Source organism: Somniosus microcephalus, unplaced genomic scaffold (genome assembly GCF_052327205.1).
Source record: "Somniosus microcephalus isolate GS21.2 unplaced genomic scaffold, FLI_Smic_1.0 unresolved_chr9, whole genome shotgun sequence".
NCBI lineage: Eukaryota > Metazoa > Chordata > Chondrichthyes > Squaliformes > Somniosidae > Somniosus > Somniosus microcephalus.
In genome coordinates this window covers 33,629,969-33,640,674 of record NW_028225187.1, presented here as the reverse complement: position 1 = coordinate 33,640,674, position 10,706 = coordinate 33,629,969, and positions in this window count along the sequence as shown.

Here is a 10,706-nt window from a genome sequence, read left to right as displayed (position 1 = left end):
AAGGACATAACCAAGGGTGTTCAGGAAGGAATCTGGGATGTTGGCTGAAGGTGTGATTCTGTAAGTATCACTATATCAGACTGATACTTGACTGTGGTTTGAGACAGCTCTCGCACATTTGGCATCAGGTAGTGAGGAGGCTTTTGCAGGGTCAGACTGAGCTTGGTATGCCCTTTGTAGTGTCTTGCTTTGATGTGTGTCGCAGTGGAGGAATCCGTCATGTACAGTTATTTGTTTTCCTTTCCAGCGAATTGGTACAACGGCGTTGTTTGCTCTGCAGCTTCAGATTGAAGGTCTGAATCAACTACATCGATGGAGTTACATGTAGGCCATACCGGGAATGGACAGCAAGCTTCCCTCCTTAGTGGACATTGGGCAGTCTTGTGGACTTTAGCAAATGGTTACCCATGTGTCTGGATAAGGGAACATACTTTGAAATGAATTAAAATATAAGAAATAACCTCAGCGAAAAATTACTTAAACTTACATAGATTTAATAGCACAGTTTTAGACCATTCACTCCAATTGTTTTCCGGTAGTGCTTATGATCCACACGAAGCTCCTTCCACCCAACTTCATCTAACTCTATCAGCATATCCTTCAAATCCTTCCTCTCTCATGTACTTCTCTAGCCTCCCCTGAAATGCAACTATGCTGTTCGCTTCAAATACTCTGTGTGGCAGTAAGTTGAAGGTATACAGGAAAATATCCACGTGATCTCGCAAAACAACGGGCTTCAAGAACGAACACGCGACAAGAGACATCTTGTGTTTGTCCATCACTGTAACTGTTAGCACTGCGAGCTAGACTCTGTTCATGAGCTCATTCGCTCTTTCTCATAAAGGATGACATGAACCTTGTCATTCATGTGAAAATGACTGATGTAATAATACTGGGCGGCCTGCTGGTTGCGCTGTCCAGGGAGAGTATAAATACTCGGGCATGCGCCCAGCTTGTGCAGGACATTCTTTAACAGGAGCAAGTGAAGGACACAACTAGATCTCCATGTCGAAAAACAGTTGATTAAAGCCTTGTTTAACACTCAGACCGAGTGCCTAATAGTTATCTGACGTCAAAGGACATGTGTTCAACTTCAGCAACCATGAGTTCATCATTTAGTTCTACAAGAAAAACAGCAAGGCATTATATAGAGGCTTGCACTTCTTAAACCGTCCTAAGGTGCTTCACAGGAGCGTTATCAAACAAAAATTGACACCGAGCCACATGAGGTGATATTAGGACAGATGATCAAAAATCTTGGTCAAATAGATAGGTTATAAAGAGCGTCTTCAAGGGGGTAAGTGTGGTAGAGAGGCGGAGAGGGTTAGGCAGGGAATTCCAGAGCTTAGGGCCCAGGCAGCTGAAGGCACGGCCACCAATGGTGGAGCGATTAAAATCAGGGATGCTCAAGAGGCCAGAATTAGAGGAGCGCAGATATCTCGGGGGGTTGTGGGGCTGAAGCAGATTACAAAGGTACATACAGGCGAGGCAATTGAGGGATTCGAAAACAAGGATGAGAATTTTTAATTCGAGGTGTTGCTTAAGCGGGAGCCAATGTAGGTCAGCGAGCATAGAGGTGAACGGGACTTGGTGCAAATCAGGAGACAGGCCGAATGACCTCAAGTTTACAGAGGGTAGAACGTGGCAGGCTGGCCAGCAGTGTGTTGGAATAATCACATCTAGAGGTAACAGAGTTTATCGCTTCTTCCTGTTATTCAGTAAGCAACATCCACATAAATATTAACATTAAAATTCGGTCTTTGTGATGAACGTTTAGAACCCGGAAGCTGTTTCTGTTATAGAGTCATAGGCCTAGAAATTCATTAAGGCGCCGACAGCTTTGCGGCCAGTTATCGCCCAAAGAGGGCTTCTGCACCAATAGAGGAGTTTGCGCTGATATTCAGCGCAGTGGTAATGGCGGCGGTAGCCGGTAGCGCTGCGCCGACACTGATGACGTCATCGGTGTGCGCAGTGCCCCGGTTCCGCCCCGCTACCTGCCCGACCCCCATATTGAGTTGCGGCCGCCTCTTCTGCAGCGGCCGCAAACAGCGATTGGAAAACGGGGCCGTCCTGCATCGTTACTGGGGCGCTTTAAGGTGGAGGTGCGGCAGGCCGTTTTATCGGCGGCCGCCTGCCCGCACCTCCTTCCCCGGCCTCCTCCTCCCCCCCCCTCGGCATTGCCGGCTGCTTTCTGCGAGGCTGGCACTTCTCCGTGGTGCCGGGCTCATTTGCCGGCACAATCCAGCGGCGATCTCCCCGTTGCAGGCACCTCCCCCTTAAGAGAAGGAGGAGGCCTGAAGTACCACAGCCTGCCGCTCCGCAGCGGGTGGCGCAGCGGCACCTACAGCGCTGAAATTCAGCTTCAGCGCCCCAAGCGGGGGCGGGCACACCCTGGAATAGTGCCCGGTTCCAACTTGGGGCGCAAAAACTGAATTTCTGACGGCCGCAACTGGCTCCGCGCCCAGCGCTAACTTTTGGGCACTAGCCAGCTGGCGGGGCCATAGTGAATTTCTAGGCCATAGAGTTATACAGCACAGAAAGAGGCGCTTCGGCCCATCGTGTCCGCGCTGGCCATCAAGCCCTGTCTATTCTAATCCCACTTTACAGCACTTCGTCCGTAGCCTTGTATGCTATGGCATTTCAAGTGCTCATCTAAATGCTTCTTGAATGTTGTGAGGTTCCTGCCTCTACCACCCTTTCAGGCAGTGAGTTCCAGATTCCAACCAACCTCTGGGGGAAAAAGATTTTCCTCGAATCCCCTCTAAACCTCCTGCCCCTTACCTTGAAACTATGCCCCCTGGTTATTGACCCCTCTCCTAAGAGGAAAAGTTCCTTTCTATCTACCCTATCTATGCCCCTCATAATTTTGTTCACCTCAATCAGGTCTCCCCTCAGCCTTCTCTGCTCTAAGGAAAACAACCGCAGCCTGTCCAGTCTCTCTTCATAGCTGAAGCGCTCCAGCCCAGGTAACATCCTGGTGAATCTCCTTTGCACCCTCTCCAATGCAATCACATCCTTCCTATAGTGTGGCGACCAGAACTGCACCCAGTATTCAAGCTGTGGCCTAACTAGCGTTTTGTACAGCTCCATCATAATCTCCCTGCTCTTATATTCTATGCCTCGGCTAATGAAGGCAAGTATCCCATATGCCTTTTTAACCACCTTATCTACTTGTCCTGCTGCCTTCAGTGATCTATGTACAGTATTTGCACACCAAGGTCCATCTGATCCTCTCTCCTTCCTAGGGTCCTACCATTCATCGTGTATTCCCTTGCCTTGTTAGTCCTCGTAAAATGCATCACCTCACACTTTTCAAGAATTTATTCCATTGCCACAGTTCTGCCCATCTAACCAACTGGTCTATATCACCCTGTAGCCTGAGGCTTCCCTCCCCGCTATTTATCACTCCATCAATGTTTTGTCATCTGTGAACTTACTGATCATACCTCCTACGTTCATATATAAACCATTAGTGTACACAACAAACAACAAAGGAACAAGCACCGATCCCTGTGGTACACCACTGGGCAGAAACTTCCAGTCACAAAAACAACCTTCGGCAATCACCCTCTGCCCCCTGCCACTAAGCCAATTTTGGATCCAATGTGCCAAATTGTCCTGGATCCCATGGGTCCTTACCTTCTTTAACAGGTTCCCATGTGGGAGTTTGGCAAAAGCTTTACTGAAGTCCCTGTAGACTACATCAACTGCACTACCCTCATCCACACACCTAGTCAACCTCTCGAAAAATTCAATCAAATTGGTTAGACATGATCTCCCCCTGACAAAGCCATGATTAATCCTGATTAATCCTTGCCTCTCCAAGTAGAGACTAATTCAGTCCCTCAAAATTGTTTCCAATAATTTCCCTACCACTGATGTTAGGGTCACTGACCTGTAATTCCCTGGTTTATCCCTACTACCCTTCTTGAACAATGGTACTACGTTAGCTGCTCTCGAGTCCTCTGGCACCTCCCCTGTGGCCAGGTAGGTTCTGAAAATTTGTGTCAGAGCCCCTGCAATCTCCTGCCTTGCCTCACACAGCAGCCTGGGTTACATCTCGTCTGGGGCTGGAGATGTATCCACTTTTAAGCCCGCTAAAATCGCTAGCACCTCCTCCCTCTCAATAGAGGAATAGGGGAAGTGCAAAGAGACCTGGGTGTCCTTGTGCACCAGTCGCTGAAGGTAAGCATGCAGGTGCAGCAGGCGGTTAAGAAGCCAAATGGTATGTTGGCCTTCGTAGCGAGAGGGTTCGAGTACAAGAACAAGGATGTCTTGCTGCAGTTGTACAGGGCCTTGTTGAGACCGCACCTTGAGTATTGTGTGCAGTTTTGGTCTCCTTACCTGAGGAAGGACGTTCTTGCCATGGAAGGAGTGCAGCAAAGATTCACCAGGCTGATACCTGGGATGGCAGGAATGACGTATGAGGAGAGATTGTGTCGATTGGGCTTATACTTACTGGAGTTCAGAAGATTGAGAGGGGATCTCATCGAAACCTATAAAATTCCATCAGGCCTGGACAGACTAGATGCAGGAAGGATGTTTCTGATGGCCGGGGAGTCCAGAACCAGGGGTCATAGTCTAAGGATAAGGGGTAAGCCATTTAGGACTGAAATGAGGAGGAATTTCTTCACCCAGAGAGTGGTGAACCCGTGGAATTCTCTACCACAGAGGGCGGTGGAGGCCAATTCATTAAGTATATTCAAGAACGAGTTGGATATATTTCTTAAGGCTAAAGGGATCAAGGGATATGGGGAGAAGGCAGGGACAGGGTACTGAATTTGGATGATCAGCTATGATCTCATTGAATGGCGGAGCAGGCTCGAAGGGCCGGATGGCCTACTCCTACTCCTATCTTCTATGTTTCTATGTTTCTTTACTAATTTGTTCAAGTATATCACAATGCCCCTGCCTAATTTATATGCCTACATCGTCCTTCTCCATAGTGAACACAGATGCAAAATATATCATTTAAAACCTCACCTACATCTTCCGACTCTACACACAGATTGCCACTTTGGTCCCTAATGGATCCTACTCTTTCCCTTATTATACTCTTGCCCTTAATATGCTTATAAAACACCTTGGGATATTCCATTATTTTGCCCGCCAGTGTTTTTTCATGCCCCCTCTTCACTCTGCTAATTTATTTTTAAGGACCCCCTGCACTTTCTATACTCCTCTAGGGCTTCCACTGTTTTTAGTCCTTCGTATCTGCCACAAGCCTCCCTTTCTTTCCTAATCCAGAAATTATGCACATCTTAACTTAGAAACAATAAACCTGATACAGAATTTACTCTAAATCAAAGGTAATTTATTTGTGAAATTTTGAGACATGGCACACAGCTGAGATTATATATATGAATTCATGTTCAAATTTACATCCATAGAAACAATTCACAATAAATTCAATTTATTTAGCAACTGTCACAGTCCCACAGAATGACTGATTACTGGCAATTAAAATGATTATGAAATGTGTTCACTGTAGTACCGTGGGGAAACGTGGCTGCCAATTTCCTCACAGCAAGGTCCCATAAACAGCAATGAGATAAATGAATCGATGATCTGTTTGAGGGCTGTGTGTTAACTGATCAATGTCACCAGAACAGCTGGGGAGAAATGCCCTGCGCTTCTTTAACTGGTGCAGTGGGATCTGTTACCTCCTTGTGAGAGAGTGAACAGGACTTTGGTTCACCTCTCATCTGGAAGACAGCATCTCACAAAGTGCATCCCTCAAGTGCCAGGCTACATTATGTGCACAAGTGTGAGCCAGAGTTCTAGCAATGAGCCCAGGCTGACACTTCAGCGCAACGTTGAGGTTATCGTGGATCAGAATAATAAGCTCAGGCCAGTATCAATACAATTGTGCAAACTATTGAGTTCAACCGCTTGAAGACATATTAGTTAAACTCTAATTACAAAGTGCATAACAACATGAATTGTTCCTGGGATGAGCCAGGAATGAGGATCTGAAAGGCAGATGCAAGAAATGAAAGCAGTCAATTGAACCTTAATCCTGCAGATTTTCAGCGGATCTGAGATTGTTGTTCACTACAAGAGTGTGGTTACGGTAGAGTTTCTCAGAAAACGCATCAATGAATTGGCGGAGATGAGGCATATCATAAGCACCAGTCCACCCTGATAGTCCAAGTACACTCCAATCTTCCTGGGCTTCACATTTAGCTTGAGGCTGAAGAATGTGCCCCTAGTTCATTTGTATTCCTCATCCACAACAATCAGTAATCAGTCTGAAAGAAAGACTTGCATTTATATAGCGCCTTTCAGGACCACCCGACGTCTCAATGCACTTTAAAGCCAATGAAGTACTTTTGGAGTGTAGTCACTGTTGTAATGTTTGAAACGCGGCAGCCAATTTTTGCAGAGCAAGCTCCCACAAACAGCAATGTGATAATGACCAGATAATGTTTTTTTGTGATGTGAATTGAAGGATAAATATTGGTCAGGACACCGGGAAAAACTGCCCAGCTCTTCTTTGAAGTGAGGCTTGAACCCACAACCTTCTGACCCAGAGGCGAATGTGCTACCAACTGAGCCACACCTGACACTGTGGTGTCTGCACTGACTGCGCTGTTCCTACCTCATACACCATCCGTTCAAAGGACTTTAAAGCCAATCCCGCATTCCTCTGCGCAGTTTTTTCCAACTTCACCAACAGATTTTACTTTCTTGCCGTGGATCCCTCAGAACTCAGAATAAAAAGACATCAATGCCCCATCTTCGGGGAGTCAGAGTGTTCCTTCCTTTACTTTCCAAGTCTGACTTTGATCAGGTTCTTTGATAGTAAGAAATAACCATTCATTGTGATAAGATCCGAAGCCAAAGAGGTTGGAGCTGGGCTGATGCTGTGTCATTTGATTCCACACCATTAACTGTACACTTCCTGTGAATATCACCCGTGACTCATTGCCTTCCGCTAATTATCCTTTCTTATCAATTTTATTAATCTTCCCCTTCAAATAAGCATTTGCGTTCAACGTTTCAGCCTATCTTGTTCCATTTGTATCAGAGATATTGCCAATTCTTGTTCAGTAGACTTTCATTCTCTTGATTCTCTTGAAGATTTGCTTCCATTATTTCTATTATCTGCCCATCACATTTCTTGGACTATAGCAAAATACTGTAGATGCTGGAAATCCGAAATAACAACAGAAAGTGCTGGAAAAACTCAGCAGGCCAGGCAACATCCGTGGAGATAAAATACAGTCAACGTTTCGGGTCAAAACCCTTTGTCAAGACTAAAGAAGCACAGGAAATGAAATAGATTAAGAGGCCAGGCTGGGAGAGAACAAAAGAGAAGTGAAGAGACATTAAGAGGTATTCAAAACGAGACGAGATGGTGATAGGACTAGTGGAGACAAAAGACGGCTCTAGATTAGGTGTGAAATGCGCTGGCAGAATGGGAGACAGCTGCCATGTGGGAGAGAGAAAAACAAAGAAGGGGGGGGAAACCAAAACAAAGGTGTGAATAAAAATATAAGTAAAAATGTAATAGGGGCCGAGGTTCTGATCTGAAATTGTTGAACTCGATATTGAGTCCGGAAGGCTGTAAAGTGCCTAATCAGAAGATGAGGTGAAGTTCCTCGAGTTTACGGTGAGCTTCCGTGGAACAATGCAAGAGGCCAAGGACGGTGAGGTCGGAGTTGGAATGGAGCGGTGAATTAAAATGACAGGCGACCAGAAGCTCGGGGTCACCCTTACGGATTGAATGGAGGTGTTCTGCAAAGCGGTCTCCCAATCTGCGTTTGGTCTCCACAATGTAGAGGAGATCACATCGTGAGCAGCGAGTACAGTAGACTAGATTGCTAGAAGTACAAGTAAATCGCTGTTTCACCTGGAAGGGGTGTTTGGGGCCCTAGACACATTTCCAGGACTCTTTGGTTAACAGTTGCTCTACTTTCATTGAGAATATGGTGTATTTATACATATCCGGATGTAATTTGGGCTTGCAGTCTGCTGGACTATTCCCTAACCTGTAAAACTTTATGTGTCTGTTCCTGTCCTACTTCTGTTTCTTGAGCAATTGATTCCTCCTCTGTGGGAACATCCGAGGAAGGTTTTATCTGAGCCTCGCAGATCTCAATAGCCATAATCAGGAGGAATCGCTGGGTCCTCTGGCTCAGCTCATCTCTCCCACCAAGGCGCTTCACACAGCTCAATGTCTACTTCACAGAAATTATCAAGTTCTTCCTGATTCTCCTTCATGTTCTGCTAAAATAAGTGTAAAGTGTTCAGTGCTGATTTGTCACTGTAACCTATATATTAGAGAGGGAATAGCATCAAAACAGACATAGCTGTCCTTTAAAAGAAATATAGTAGCAAAATATCTGCTCTGCAGGCAAGCAATATCTTCTGCAAACGTTTAAAAAAACACCCCTGAAACAGAAATTCAATCCAGGGACATAATGACCATGTTGTGTCTGTTGTGGCGGTCTGGAGAACACGTTTTGTCCAATGTTTCTTTTCCTGTATAAAAAAACAAACATATAATGACATTGGATTGACTTAGTAGAATTGAGGATGATTGATGCAAGTTGTATCCCTGCCTTGTCGAACTCCTGTAACATTGCTGAATGGGACATCTGTGGTCAGGGACACTGCCAGAACACACTCTATCAGGTCCCTGCCCACCTGTCCCTCTGGAGAAGTATAATAACAAAATTTACGGGTAACACCACATTGGGTATTGTAATTAAAACAGAGGAGGCCCACAACATATGCAGGAAGATATTAATAAACCTGCAGATTGGGCGTGTAATTGGCAAATAACGTTCTATATGTTTATATAGAAGTGTAAGGTGGCACGTTTATCACAGAATCACAGAATCACAGAAGCCCCACAGTGCAGATAGAGGCCATTTCGGCCCATCGAGCCTGCACCGACACATATCCCACCCGATCCCCGTAACCCCGACACCAACACATATCCCACCCTATCCCCGTAACCCCACATATTTAATCCCCCTAACACTAAGGGTCAATTTTTTTTTATCATAGCCAATCAACCTAACCCGCACATCTTTGGACTGTGGGAGGAAACCGGAGCACCCGGAGGAAACCCACGCAAACACGGGGAGAATGTGCAAACTCCACACAGACAGTCACCCGAGGCCGGATTCGAACCCGGGTTTAGGTGGAAAGCATCAGGTGGCGACATACTCCATTAAAAATAAGTGCCTAAATGGGGTAGAAGAGCAGTGGAATCTGGGGGTACTTGTGCACAAATCAGTAAAAGTAGCGAAGCAGGTAAATAAGCCCATAAATAGCAAATAGACCATTTTGGTTAATTTCTACAAGGATAGAATTGAAAATCAGGGAAGATCTTGAGTATTGTGTGCAGTTCTGGTCGCCTTATCTGAGGAAGGATGTTCTTGCCATGGAGGGAGTGCAGCGAAGATTCACCAGGCTGATACCTGGGATGGCAGGAATGACGTATGAGGAGACATTGGGTCGATTGGGCTTGTACTCGCTGGAGTTTAGAAGAATGCAAGGGGATCTCATTGAAACTTAGAAAATTCTAACAGGACTAGACAGACTAGATGCAGGAAGGATGTTCCTGATGGTCGGGGAGTCCAGAACCAGGGGTCACAGTCTAAGGATAAGGGGTAAGCCATTTAGGACAGAGATGAGGAGGAATTCCTTCACCCAGAGAGTGGTGAACCTGTGGAATTCTCTACCACAGAAGGCAGTAGAGGCCAGTTCATTAAATATATTCAAGAAGGAGTTGGATATATTTCTTAAGGCTAAAGGGATCTAGGGATATGGGGAGAAAGCAGGGACAGGGTACTGAATTTGGATGATCAGCCATGATCTCATTGAATGGCGGAGCAGGCTCGAGGTGCCGAATGGCCTACTCCTGCTCCTATCTTCTATGTTTCTATGTTAACATTGTACTGCACCATGGTTAGAGTACACTTGGAATACAGTGAACAGTTCCAGTCTCCATATTATAAAATGCATATAGAGGTATGCAGAAGCTGCAAAAAATATTTACTAGAATCATACCACAATTGAGAGGTTATACTTATCAGGAATTATTCAACAGGCATTGTCTCTTTACTCTGGAAAACAAAAGGCTGAGGGTTGAGCAGTTTTGCTAATATTGTGTTGAACCTGGGTTAGACCACACTTAGAATACTGTGAACAGTTCTGGTCTCCATATTATAAAAAGGATATAGAGGCACGGAGCAGGTAAAAATGAATTAATAGAATTATATCAGAACAGGAGTGTTTTAACTATCAGGAATGATTGAGCGGGCAGCGGTCTTTTTTTGAGAAGGGAGAACACTAGTGGTTGACCTGATAGAGGGCTTTGACATTATGAAAGGGGTTGATAGGTTTGCTGTTGAGAACATGTTTGCACTTACGGATGAGACCAGAACTATGGGCATGGATATAAGATAGTCACTGATAAATCCAATAAGCAATTCAGGAGAAACATCTTAATCAGGAGAGTGGTAAGAGGTGGAACTCGCAAGCGCAAGTAATGGTTGAGACCAACATCATCGAAGCATTTACAGAGATGCTAGATAAACGCATGAGGGAGTAAGGTATAGAAGGATATGCTGATGGGGTTGATGAAGAAGGGTGGGATGAGGTTCGTGTGGAGCATAAACTCCGACATGGACCTGTTGGGCCGACTGACCTGATTCAGTGCTGTAAATACTATGTAATACTGCCGAACT